The sequence below is a fragment of the Caretta caretta genome, chromosome 9, assembly GCF_965140235.1.
Source record: "Caretta caretta isolate rCarCar2 chromosome 9, rCarCar1.hap1, whole genome shotgun sequence".
Classification (NCBI taxonomy): Eukaryota; Metazoa; Chordata; order Testudines; family Cheloniidae; genus Caretta; species Caretta caretta.
The window spans coordinates 21,710,400-21,724,576 of NC_134214.1; the positions used below are offsets into that span (position 1 = coordinate 21,710,400).

The window sequence follows — 14,177 nt, forward strand, 5'->3', positions numbered from 1 at the left end:
TTCTGTACTCCTCCTTAGCAACTTGTCCATGTTTCCACTTTTTGTAGGATTCCTTTTTGATTCAGGTCATTAAAGAGCTTCTGATGAAGCCATATTGGCCTCTTACTATTCTTCCTGTCTTTCCTTAGCATCAGGATAGTCTGCAATTGTGCTTTTAATATGGTCACTTTGACAAACTACCTGCTCTCCTGAACTCCTTCATCCCTTAGATTTTCTTCCCATGGGACCTTAGTTCTCTCTGTTTGATAAAGTCTGCTTTTTTGAAGTTCATTTTCCTTATTCTGTTGCTCTGACTCCTTCCTTTCCTCAGAACCATGAAATCAATCATTTCCAAATTGCCTTCCACCTTCAGATTCACAAACAATTATTCCCTGTTGGTCAAGTCTAAAAACAGCTGCCCCCTGGTTTCTTCCTCCACTTTCTGAAACAGAAAGTCGTCCCCAACTTGGTGAGAACCAAGATGTTTTAGAAAAAAAAACTACCCCAAGTGCATTGTGAAGGCAATTTTGAAGCATTTATGAGCCACAAATTTAAAAAAAAAAAAATCTCTGACATGAAATATCCAGAGAGGAGGATGACACTATCAAAAGCAGGGAAATCACCCCAAATCTTCCAATAATTTGGTGACATTTATAGTCCTCCAGCCCATTTCTGTTTTGAAACTTAGAAGACTCAGAGAGCTAAATACAAGAAAAACAATCTAACTTCCACATTACATGATGAAAGGTAATCAAATGAGTAAGGAGGGAGGAGTCTGATGTCATCTGAGGGCAAGTATGCGATAGTGACACAGGATGTCTACTCAGAACAGGGAGGAAAGATCATGCAATGACTGATGCAAACCAGCAGGAATTCTTTTGTCCGGGAGTTTTCTTAAGTTTGAACAAGGTTTAAAGATTGTTCTGTGGAGCTTGCAAGCTGTGGAGGGATGCACCCGGATCCTCTTCGGAAACAACTCCCATCTACCTCTTTAGACCAGGCCACTTTCCTCCCCCGCCCCCCAACATATTTATTTAGTGCCACTGACAAAACTAAAATACATCATACCAGCCAGTGCTGCTGAGAGCAAAGGTATATTTAGGCCTGGACAGAAGCCTACTATGGATTTTAAGTCTGTTCCGATAACATTTAACAGTATAAGTGGAACTGTGTATGTATAAGAAATTGCAGCGTAATCATGTCTGTAAGAACAAGAAAAGATACAGTAACTAAAAAGCTAGAAAAGACCAGTCTGAACTGAAACTAACCCTGTATTGACAGGAGGAGGAGAATTATATGGAAATAAGAGACTAATACACATGTGACATTGCACTTTATATGATTTTATAAAAACATGCTAATGAGTGTGAATATAACGTAACTGGAATATGCTTCACGCAAAAGGTCTCTTGTAAGGTATCATTACAAAGCTTATAATCCACTGAGTGTGAACATCCTATTTGTATAAATGTATCACTCTTGTATCTGAAACTAGAAATATGAAATATAACTCTGAGGTCCTATTGTAGTTATGCACAGTGTGGGCCATTAATGGTGGTTTGGAATCTTAATGGCTCCCATTAACCAGGACAATTGATTGTAGATGGCTCTGTTTTACTTGCATAATGACAGGTTTCAGAGGAACAGCCGTGTTAGTCTGTATTCGCAAAAAGAAAAGGAGTACTTGTGGCACCTTAGAGACTAACCAATTTATTTGAGCATGAGCTTTCGTGAGCTACAGCTCACTTCATCAGATGCATACCGTGGAAACTGCAGCAGACTTTATATATACACAGAGAATATGAAACAATACCTCCTCCCACCCCACTGTCCTGCTGGTAATAGCTTATCTAAAGTGATCAACAGGTGGGCCATTTCCAGCACAAATCCAGGTTTTCTCACCCTCCACCCCCCCACACAAATTCACTCTCCTGCTGGTGCTAGCCCATCCAAAGTGACAACTCTTTACATAATCAAGTCGGGCTATTTCCTGCATAAATCCAGGTTTTCTCACATCCCCCCCACCCCCATACACACACACTCACTCTCCTGCTGGTAATGCTCATGCTCAAATAAATTGGTTAGTCTCTAAGGTGCCACAAGTACTCCTTTTCTTTTTGAAACATCTCTGAGGATGAGATGTTATCTGTATTCAGTTTTATTATTGTACTAGACTTAGACTTGTGTGTTTTATTTTATTTTGCTTGGTAATCCACTTTGTTCTGTCTGTTACTACTTGGAACCACTTAAATCCCACTTTCTGTATTTAATAAAATCACTTTTTACTTATTAATGAACCCAGAGTATACATTAATACCTGGGGGGGGGGAAAAGAGGGGGAACAGCTATGCATCTCTTTCTACCAGTGTTATTGAGGGCGAACAGTTTATGAGTTTACCCTGTATAAGCATCTGAGTGTTAAAGACAGGAACACTTCTTAAGTTGCTTTCAGTTAAGTCTGTAGCTTTGGGGCATGTGGTTCAGACCCTGAGTCTGTGTTGGAGCAGACTGGCATATCTGGCTCAGCAAGACAGGGTGCTGGAGTCCCAAGCTGGCAGGGAAAGCAGGGGCAGAAGTAGTCTTGGCACATCAGTTGGCAGCCCCAAGGGAGTTTCTGTGATCCAACCCATCACAATATGTATAAGAAAAGATAACAAAAAGTTATTTATAAGTTTGTGTAACAAAGGGATGTTGACATTGCATTATCCGGTGTTGGAGGTGACTGTGATAAGATCCTCCTAATGAGCTTCCTGCTTGTAAGTAATTTATCACTACTCAGTGTCTTGTCTTAATAAATATTTGTTAGATCCAACCGCTGAGTACGTGAACCTCAGTCCAACAAGTTCATCAGTACAACTTAATACAACTCACCGGCTGTGACCCAGGCCACTTGCAAGCTAATCCCCCTCCAACAATTCTTTCAATTTTTAAATGCCTAGGAACAAAGATGAGCTTTGCAACATGTCCTGAAGGTTATCAAAGTCAGACTGAGAAAAATGGGAGAAATACCAAGTCCTTGAGCTTTGATGGAGAATGACCTGCCAGCAACTCTTATTTATAGCAATAGGGCTCCAGCTCAATCTGCTTTGCCAATTCCTCATGCCATTCTGCCACAGTTGAAGAGAGATTGTATCCCAGGTAGGTAGGTCCTAAACCATTTTAGGGCTTTATAGATCAAAATCAACATTCTAAATTAAACTTCACCTGAAAATCAGCTGTCACACAGCATTTGATTAATATCCTTATGGTTATACACTCCACTATGTGGTGGGTTGCCACATTCTGCATTAGCTTGTTTCCAGATAATTTAAGGTATAACTCCACATAGATTCAGTGGATTAATTTAGCACACAGCTTCTAGCTCAGTAATTAAACTCCCTCTCACACTGTTCACCACCCCAGATAGCCTTATTTATCCATCCATCCATCTTAATTTGACTGAATGCAACATGAGGGTGGGTGAGCCTAAGAGGACACCCATCCCTTCTGTCAACTCCCATACAAGCTCTCCATCCCTAACCTTACCACCTCCAGGCCTTATCCCCATCTATATCCCTACCACCACCCACTCTAGGCCTGACCAAAGCAAGTCAGAACAGGGAGTACTAGAAATGAAATGGAACATTAGGGAGGCATTAGCAAGCAGCTGTCATAGTGACGCTCCCCCACTTGTGTCTCAAAGGTCCCAAACTCTTTGAGAGCTCGGGGAATTACAATTAAGTATCTTCAGAGATAGTGAAGGCCACAACCAAAAGCATTCACTGAAATAATTCAGGAAAATGAAAGAAAAACAGGAAGGTTTGGTGCTAGAGTAGGGGAAGGTACTTGCTTTTCTTAAAAAAACAAAATATTTTAAAAATGACGTTTGCCAATCATAGAAAAATACCAAAATAACATTACCACCATTCATGAGCACTGCTTTTAAGAAGTCATCATATCTTATTCAAATCAAATTAGAGGCAACAAAAATTTGCAAAGGAAGATGATTCCTCCTATAAAATGAAGTATTTTAGAAAAATACATAATCTGCCAATGTAACTCTCCAAGACATGAGTTATTCTGACATTCCAGTATCCTAACAAGGTTTTTTATAGTTTGTATTATTGTCTCAACAAATTTAAAAATCATATTACACAAAGTAACAGAAATTGGTTAAAATTTAACACATTAGAGGTTTTTAATTTAATCCATTTACAAGTTTTCCCTCAGATATTATACTTTCCTTGTTACAAGAACCTGTCTCCCATTTTACTTTACAGGCTCTTGGTAAATTTTCTCCATCCATGATCATAAATGCAGCATTTGTAAGACGGTTTGATATAGATTATTGATTAATAAGACATCGGATACCTAGGCTCAATCAGTTTATTAAACAACAAGAGATCAGCACAAATACCAAAAAGCAAAGATTAATACAACTCACCCTTCTGACGGCAGATTCACACTTTAGTCTATTCCAAACTGGTTAAAATTTTGTGGGTTTTTATATCCTACTTGTTTACCTTTTTTGCGGTTTACCCATAAAATACATCTTAAGCCATCAGGTCATTTTGTTCTTTGCAGTTAGAACATCTTATGTAACTGCAAAAATGGGTGATGGCCTAGATCAGAAGTCCCCAAAGTGTTGGGTGCAGCTGCCGGCCCCCAACCGCAGCCCGGTTGCAACCCTGCTACTGCCCCTCGCCCCCAGCCTCGGCCTGTGGCTGCAGCTCGGGCCCTGGCCCCAGTCCCATCCCTGCAGCCCCCGTCTCAGCTCCCTTACCCCTGTTTATGTTCCCCACCCTGGCTTCGGGGAGGGTCAGGGAGGTGCAGCCCTCAAAAGTTTGGGGACCGCTGGCCTGGATATATTTCCATTCCATAACCAATACAAAGTTCATCTGCTAGTAACTGCAATTCTCTCTCTTGACATGACTACATAAAGCTTCAGGGAACTTTGGTCTACATACTAACAGTTCTATTAGCATAACTACACAAATCTTCAATCGGTCTGGCCTACGTGCTAACACACTGATGATTACTCACTTATGTTTCACTAAAACAATATGATGCTTCCTAAGAAGCATCTGTGTAATTAAAGCATTTAGGTGTTTTCCCCTCCCTACTAGTTATTTCAGGTCCATTTAATCCTTGGAACAATGGGATGTCCAAAGATGCTTTTACTCATCAGAGCTAGCCAATTTCCTGGTGCTTGTGAGATCCTGTATAGAGGGCAATTTGATTGGGAGAAGGAAATGGGTGGAGAGGAACAGCCAGTTTGAGACACCTCCCAATGCCAGGGAGACAAAGAAATAAGTTTAGTGGCTCATGGGTTTTATCTGTGATTGTACAGTATTCAGTTGAGCATTTATCCTGTGAGGCAAGTCAGCTGCAGCCTGGGAATCCTGAAAAGAGCATGGAAGGCCTTTAAAGACTCAAAAATGGGGTGCATAAAGAAAATACTGATTTCAGAGTAGCAGCTGTGTTAGTCAGTATCTGCAAAAGGAAAATGATTACTTGTGGCACGTTAGAGACTAACAAATTTATTTGAGCATAAGCTTTCGTGAGCTACAGCTCACTTCATTGGATGATGCAGTGGAAAATACAGGAGGGAGATTTTATATACACAGAGAACATGAAACAGTGGATGTTACCATACACACTGTAATGAGAGTGATCAGGTAAGGTGAGCTATTACTAGCAGGAGAGAAAAAAAACCTTTTGTAGTGATAATCAAGGTGGGCCATTTCCAGCAGTTGATAAGAACTTGTGAGGAACAGTAGGGGGAAAAAATAAACATGGGGAAATAGTTTTACTTTGTGTAATGACACATCCACTCCAAGTCTTTATTCAAGCCTAATTTAATAGTGTCTAGTTTGCAAATTAATTCTAATTCAGCAGTCTCTCGTTGGAGTCTGTTTTTGAAGTTTTTTTGTTGTAATATTGCGACTTTTAGGTCTGTAATTGAGTGACCAGAGAGATTGAAGTGTTCTCCGACTGGTTTTTGAATGTTACAATTCTTGACATCTGATTTGTGTCCATTTATTCTTTTACGTAGAGACTGTCCAGTTTGGCCAATGTACATGGCAGAGGGGCATTGCTGGCACATGATGGCATATATCACATTGGTAGATGTGCAGGTGAACAAGCTTTTGATAGTGTAGCTGATGTGATTAGGCCCTATGATGGTGTCCCCTGAATAGATATGTGGGCCCAATTGGCAACGGGCTTTGTTACAAGGATAGGTTTCTGGCTTAGTGTTTCTGTTGTGTGGTGTGTGCCATTGTTTCATGTTCTGTGTATATAAAATCTCCCTCCTGTATTTTCCACTCCATGCATCCGATGAAGTGAGCTGTAGCTCACGAAAGCTTATACTCAAATAAATTTGTTCGTCTCTAAGGTGCCACAAGTACTCCTTTTCTTTTTTTAAAGAAAATACTGACACTTAGAGAATGGAAGAAAAAAGTTGTATATTGAAAGACTTATCTGATTCTGAAGTTCAGGAACTATAGGTCTTCCTGACTGACTTTCATCTCTAAGGTGCCACAAGTACTCCTTTTCTTTTTGCGGATACAGACTAACACAGCTGCTACTCTGAAACCTGATACATATATGAAACAGAGATGTATTAGATCAAGTACAGCATTAGCACTCTCATAGTTTTGTCTTTTAAATAAAGGGGCTTAATTGGTCACTCATTTTTAGAGTGTGTGTTCTCAGAATAGCTTCAGGGATAGAACCTACTGCAAGGCATAAAGGAACAACTAGCTTGCCAAGATTAACATCCTTTCAGCATGGTCATAAATATAAAGGGAAGACTAACCACCTTTAAATCCCTCCTGGCCAGAGGAAAAACCCTTTCACCTGTAAAGGGTTAAGAAGCTAAAGATAACCTCATTGGCACCTGACCAAAATGACCAATGAGGAGACAAGATACTTTCAAAGCTGGAGCGGGGCGGGGGGGAACAAAGGGTTCTCTCTCTCTCTCTCTGTGGCTTTTGCCGGGACCAGAGCAGGAATGCAGGTCAGAACTCCTAGGAAAGGGTTAATAAGCAAGCAAGTTAGATATACGTTAGATTCTGTTTGGTTTAAATGGCTGATAAAATAAGCTGTGCTGAATGGAATGTATATTCCTGTTTTTGTATCTTTTTGTAACTTAAGGTTTAGCCTGGAGGGATTCTCTGTGTTTTGAATCTGATTACCCTTTAAGGTATTTACCATCCTGATTTTACAGAGGTGATTCTTTTACTTTTCTTTAATTAAAATTCTTAAGGACCTGATTGCTTTTTCATTGTTCTTAAGATCCAAGGGTTTGGGTCTATGTTCACCTATGCAAATTGGTGAGGATTTTTATCAAGCCTTCACAAGGAAAGGAGGTGCAGGGCTTGGGGGGATTTTGGGGGGGAAAGACGTTTCCAAGTGGGCTCTTTCCCAGTTATATTTGTTAGACGCTTGGTGGTGGCAGCAATAAAATCCAGGGACAAAAGGTAAAATAGTTTGTACCTTGGGGAAGTTTTAACCTAAGCTGGTAAAAATAAGCTTAGGGGTTTTTTTCATGCAGGTCCCCACATCTGTACCCTAGAGTTCAGAGTGGGGAAGGAACCTCGACAGGCATGAACCCCTGAATGTCCTGTACTCACTCCATATGATTTCTGATACACAAATCTGCTCTTATTTTATTTTTAAACGTTCACTGTCACTGTGTAAGCTTTTCTATGGTTTTCCCACGCTTCTGCCATATTGTCACCAGACTAGTCTTCTTTACAATGATGACCCATCAACATACCACCTCCCCACATGCGGAAAGAAGGTGCCTTTTTTTTTTTTTAAACTGTGCCCAGATGGTTAAGTAACTCAGGCTCTGGCAGAACAAAAATATAAAGTGAATTCCAAAGAAAAGGACCCCTCATAGAAAAACCATTTATCCTATTTGTTGCTGCCACTCATTTTAAATAGAGATGCTCTATCTCAGGTGCTTACACTGAATGCCACATCGCAATATTGCATGCAAGAAAAGGCAGCCTTAGATTAAACAGGAAACTCAGCCATGTAGTATTGTGGAAGAGAAGAAGAAACTAAAACCCAAATTGCATATGGTTAGCTATTATTCCAGTCCCAGTACAGAACTTTGGGGCACTCCACGGTTTCCTTTTTGCCAACCTGAATATTGACCATTTATTCCTATGTATTCTTCCATGTCTCTTTGCCAGTCCTTGACATTACTTTTCTATTAGCCTTAATATTTCATAGTTTTATCTTTGATTATTATTTCAATCAATTTTTCTGGCACACTGATCTGTAATTCCCAGAATCACTCCTTCAGTTTGTTTTAAAATAAAGACTGGGATATTTGCTACCATTCAGTTTTCATAGATTATAAAGACAGAAGGGACCACAGTGATAATTTAATCTGATTTCCTGTATAATATAGGCCATAGGACTTCCCTGAATTATTGTTTGAACTAGAGCATGTCTTTTAGACAAACATCCAATCCTGGCTTAGAAAAACCACCACAACCCTGGTTAAATTATTCCAATAGTTAGATACCCTCACTGTTAATAATAGGCACCTTATTTTCCATCAGAATTTCTTGAGCTTCAATTTTCAACCAGGGTATCTTGTTATAAAGTTATTTGGCACAGTACCATATCCCATGTGAAAAACAGACTGAAACAGGAGGTGGAGCTCTCACTGGACTGGCTGAGGAGAGGAAATTCTTCCTTGTCTTTTAATGGGATAAGGGGAAAGCGTGCTCCCCCCTTATTTTAAGCACAGACTACATCCATTCTTGTTTTCCTAGATTTTCTTCTTTAAACACACATATCCAATTTGTACAACATTATGCACACGAGTCTCATTGTTCTGTCTCATGCTATGGAACAGTTTATTAGTACAGACCTTTTAAAACAAGTTGAGAGAAATAATACATGCAATTCTGAAACATAAGATTACTTTTAATGCTCAGTTATGCTTTAATCTTCCTTACATTGTCATTAACCTGTTTTGACAGTGATATTTTATTCTTATTAGCGATACAGGAAGTAACCGAATGGAATACCCTAACAAAATCCACACCACAGTGGGTAACTTGCATGAACCTCTCTGGACTGACTCTTGCAACGGATTTCAGCAAATCACCCTAAAGGACTCCATTGAATCTGCAAATAAATAGCACGAACATAGAACTTTCAGTGATTTAAAACACTGAACTGAATCTACTCTTTAGCTGTGTAATAGAGAAATAAAATCCTGACAAAGGTCTAAGATGGAGTAAGTTAAAGGGTTTCTGACATAGATCATTATTCCTACACTGACAGAGTTTTGTAAGTAAAGCAAGACAACAGTAATGCAGATTTTAGGCAGTTTTCTCCCTTACATGTAATGTCTGCTGTTGAGACAACATACGTATAGGCTCAGAGAGGCAGTAACTGCAGGCCTTCTGTGCATCATTAGTGCCTGATCGCTGTCAGAATTTTTCAAGAAAGATACCTCTGCTGTTTGACCTGTCAGAGCAGATGAAGGAAATCCAAAGCCCTCAGCCATAATATAGCAGCAACACAAAACAAATGGAGAGCTCTTCAGCTGGTGAATTTTTTCCCCCCGAATCAGCCTTCAGCATGAACCATTCCCACACCTATTTGCAAAACCCAAACAAATAATCAACCCTACCACACAACCCAGATAAAGATCATGGGGGTTGAACTAGGAATTCATGAAGGCACCCCTTTTGTGTTTTCCTTATCCCCTGAAACAAACTACAGATCTATAGCACAGACTGCTAAAGGGCAGTGAAAAAGACTTCTGAGGTTGCTCTCCATGTGTCAGAATACACTAGCAAGTAACAATACCATCCCCAGAAGATGATGCAAGGAGGAAAACTTCCTTGGCTGGGAAACTGGGAGCAGGAAGTGTGCGGGGGAGGGAGAGAAGAGACACATGGTTAGGTATCATTCATAGAAACAACTTGCAAGAGATAAAGAGGATGAGCTCGGTTCACTTCTCTTGTCTGGGCTAGGCCAGAGAATGGATTACTGAAAAATCCAGTTGCCGACATTTTATTTTTTTTCTAAAAAAGTGAAACACCGGTGCAGTCTCCCCTTTCGCCTAACCCCCCTTGCTGTTGCTGGGCCCAGCCCCTTACAGAATGGGGAGCCCGGCCCACACCATTCCCCAACAAAAGACTATCCAAGCAGTCGGTGTTAATTATTCGGGACACGCAGAATCCACCCCCTAGAGTTTTTACTGCCCAAACAATTCACTGAGGTAAAACGGGTCACGTGACGCACGGATTCTCCCCGTTTCCCCTCAAGAGCTGTGGGACGGGGGGAGACCTCAGCCCTGCCCCCCCCCCGCCCCGGCTAGGGACTCTCTGCTGTGGCCCCTGAACTCCCAGGTCACGGGAGCTCCGCGCCCAGCACCTCCAGCCCCCGAACCGGTCACCCCCCGCATGATCTCGGCCGCCTGTCCCGTCACCCTCTTCACCCCACCCCTCCGGACTCGACCACGGTCCCCGCCCCCCGGTCTGCGCCGCCTGCCGCGCTCCCCGACCCGCAGACGGCTGGGGCGGCCCGATGCAAGGGAGCGGAGATCAGCGCACGCGGGTGCTGTAGGACCAACCCCGGCAGGGCCGGTGAGCGGCTCCCGCGGGGCAGCGGGCGGCGAACCGCGCCCCCGGCTAACGGCGCAAGGTCTCTACCCGCACGAGTCCTAAGAGGGACACGCCCCCCGGCTGCTGCCTGCCTGGAGCTGACCCGGGCAGAGGCTCCTTCAGGCGGGCACCCGGGCGCCATCCCGCCTCGCCCTCACCCCTGCCCGGCCGCAGCGGCCCGTCTACAGCAGCCATGGCACCGGCAGCACGGCGCGAAGGTACCTGCCCCTGGCGCCCCCCACCTCTTGCGCCCGGCGGGGCGGGGCTCGGCTTGGCTGCTCCCTCCTCTCCAGAGCCCCGGAGGGAACCAGCCGCCTACACGCCCCAGCAGCCTGTGGGCTTGCGATGGGCAGGAACCAGCTCCAAGGCTGCTGGGGGCTGTAGTCTGGGGAGCAGACGGGCGCCTCGCATTAGAAAGGCCTGAAGACGCCTGGCCCGACCCAACATCAGGCTGGCTCTAGATAGGGTCCGCCCCGATGGACTGACTGATCCCCATCCCCAGCCTGCCCTCTACAACTCCTTCAGTAGACAGAGCAGCATCTCAGGCCTAGCACTAGGCTTTGCAAGGCCCCATGCAGCCAGCTCTCTCTCGCCCTCTATGAGTGCCCCCATGAGGTCATATGTTGCTCCAGCCTTTGGTTACTCCATAGTCTCCCTCCAACCACAACGCCTCCGCTCTTGGGTGGAGGAGGGGGGAAATCAGGTCATTCAGGGCTTTGACCTTTGCTGTAGGCAGCTGGTCAGAGGGGAATCACAGAGGTGAAGTCTGCTGGTGCTGTGCCAGAGAGTGCCACTGGTAGGCATGTAGCAAGCGAGGCTTCTGGAAGTGCAGGGTCCTATGCAGCTGTATGGGACACATAGGCTGAAGTCTGCTGTCAAGGTTCCTTCCCTGCTCTGAACTCTAGAGTACAGATGTAGGGACCTGCATAAAAAAAACCCCTAAGCTTATTTTTACCAGCTTAGGTTAAAACTTCCCCAAGGTACAAACTATTTTACCTTTTGCCCTTGGACTTTATTGCTGCTACCACCAAGCATCTAACAAATAGATAACTGGGAAAGAGCCCGCTTGGAAACATCTTCCCCCCCCCCCCCAAAATCCTCCCCAAACCCTACACCCCCTTTTCTGGTGAAGGCTTGAGAAAAATCCTCACTAATTTGCATAGGTGAGCACAGACCCAAACCGTTAGATCTTAAGAACAATGAAAAAAGCGATCAGGTTCTTAAAAGAAGAATTTTAATTGAAGAAAAAGTAAAAAGAATCACTTCTGTAAAATCAGGATGGTAAATACCTTAGAGGGTAATCAGATGCAAAACATAGAGAATCCCTCTAGGCAAAACCTTAAGTTACAAAAAGACACAAAAACAGGAATATACATGCCATTCAGCACAGCTTATTTTATCAGCCATTTAAACAAAACAGAATGTAACACATAGCTAGCTAGATTACTTACTAAGTTCTAAGACTCCATTCCTTTTCTGTTCCTGGTAAAACAACTCACAGACAGAGAGAGAGAACCTTTGTTTCTCCCTCCTCCAGCTTTGAAAGTATCTTGTCTCCTCATTGGTCATTTTGGTCAGGTGCCAGTGAGGTTATCCTAGCTTCTTAACCCTGGCCAGGAGGGATTGTAAAGGTGTTTACCCTTCCCTCTATATTTATGACATCTGCAATCAAAGCAGTTGGTGTTGGGGGAAGCAGCATTTGAAAGCCCTGGATCTATCCCTCACCTGTCAGTGGCAGGTGTGAAGCTATAGGTTAATTTAATCTTCTTTTGCTGTTGTAATATGATACATAGATTCAATTCCCCTTCCTCACACCTTTGCCCCACACTCCTCAGAAACATGGATCAAGCTCTGCTGTGCAACGGTTAACTAATTTTCTCTTCTTTTCTAATCACCTGTGCCCCACAGCTGGTTCCACATGTTACTAACTGTCAGGAAGAAAATGGGTGGATTTATCAGGGTTGATGAAGAGACAAAAAAGGGAGCAGGGGTTGGGGGTAGCCACCATCATCCAGCTGCCCAGGAGCAGATAACAGTTACTTCTTCTTTGTACCCACACTTCTTTTTGTCATTTTACATATACACAGAAGTAACACTTCCTATGCTGCGTATTCCTCACAATCTCTCTCATTGTAGCAGCAAGTGGCATAAGAAAACATGGTAATGACAGCATAAGATCATTTGGGAATTACAAGATTTAACTAATTATGAGCTTTTTCAGAATTATTGCTTTCTTTGATGTTCGTACAGGTCTCACCACATTCATGTAGGCTACTAAGAATGAATCATTTAAAAATCCTGATGACAAGCATCATAGCAGCAACACTACATATTACCATACTGGCTTAGAGTCTAACGAAAATTAAAAAATAAAATAAGCAAATAGGCTGACTGCTAGTAAGTGGTTCCCCATTAACCATTGTCCAAAAGAAACAGGGCAAGATTTCCATTTGCCAAAGAATAAATTCAATTTTAAACTATTATCAGCAAAAACTATCAAGTAGAAGTTGTATGTGAAGGTGGTTTGTGAAGAAAGATGATAGCTGTATGTTATTTCTGCTACAAATTATGTGGAATGATTTCCAAGATCTTAGTAAATTTATGGTAGGATCTGACTACCAATTTTAAGAAGTATACTGCTTCACCTAACAATTTACAAACCATAATAAGCCTAGATGAAAAGTTTATCATGGAGCTTCTAGAAACACACAATATAACTGACAAGCAATGCTGGAGAAACACCAAATAATTTTTTTTCCCAAAGGCAATATCTTTCACTTGTCTCTCAACTCCATCAGAAAAGTCCCCCTTCAACATATTTATTTATAATCTACAAGGTTGTATCCAAGGAAGAGGAAACTTGCCTAGCTAGTTCTGAAAAGATCAGCATATACATATCAACCCAAGGAAAATCAGGCAAGTCCCCTCTGTGTGTGGGGATGTGTGTGTGCAAGTGTGCTTCCAAACAGCAGGAAGTTAATAGCTAATGTTAGGTATAATTATAATATATTACACTTATATAGCACCTTTCACCAATCACAAAACACTGCACTTTTTTTTTTTTTTTTTTTTTTTTTTGGTATTATCCCCTTTTTACAGATAGGGAAAATGAAGCTTTAAAAGGTCAAGTGACTTGCTAAAGGTCACATAGCAAACAATTGCAGAGTCAGAAACAGAATTCAGGCCACTTTGCCTCCAAATCCTATGCTACAGCTAATTGACTGTGTAGCCAATCTGAAAAAGGAACAAGTGTTGATCCTGCTAATAAAGATTTACATAATCTATTCTAATAATAAAATTGCATTAGTCTCTAAAGATGAAAGGGTATGTTGCAGTTTTTATAATATAAAGGCCAGTGGTGTAGTTGTAGCCCTACAGCAAGAGCTTCTGAAACTCCTAAATAGCATATGCAATAAATATGTTTTGCAATCAACTTTGCCTCCTTCTTGTGGAAATGCAGAAATTAACACTGCTAAAGATACACATTTCTTCTTACAACTCCTATTTCAGGGCAGTGCTACTGCACTCATACATCTTTAATAGCTTCACTTTTAGTGACTGAGGTGTGTTTGT

General features: G+C 42.2%; 1 long non-coding RNA gene across 1 annotated transcript in view; it reads right to left on the reverse strand.

The window, feature by feature from the left end:
- Nucleotides 1–11,010, reverse strand: part of LOC142073163 (uncharacterized) — a 29,999-nt gene extending 18,989 nt beyond the window's left edge. The window contains exon 1 of the long non-coding RNA XR_012669853.1: nt 10,653–11,010. This is a non-coding gene — a long non-coding RNA (uncharacterized LOC142073163). The remainder of the gene's footprint in view (nt 1–10,652) is intronic.
- Nucleotides 11,011–14,177: the final 3,167 nt, after the last annotated feature.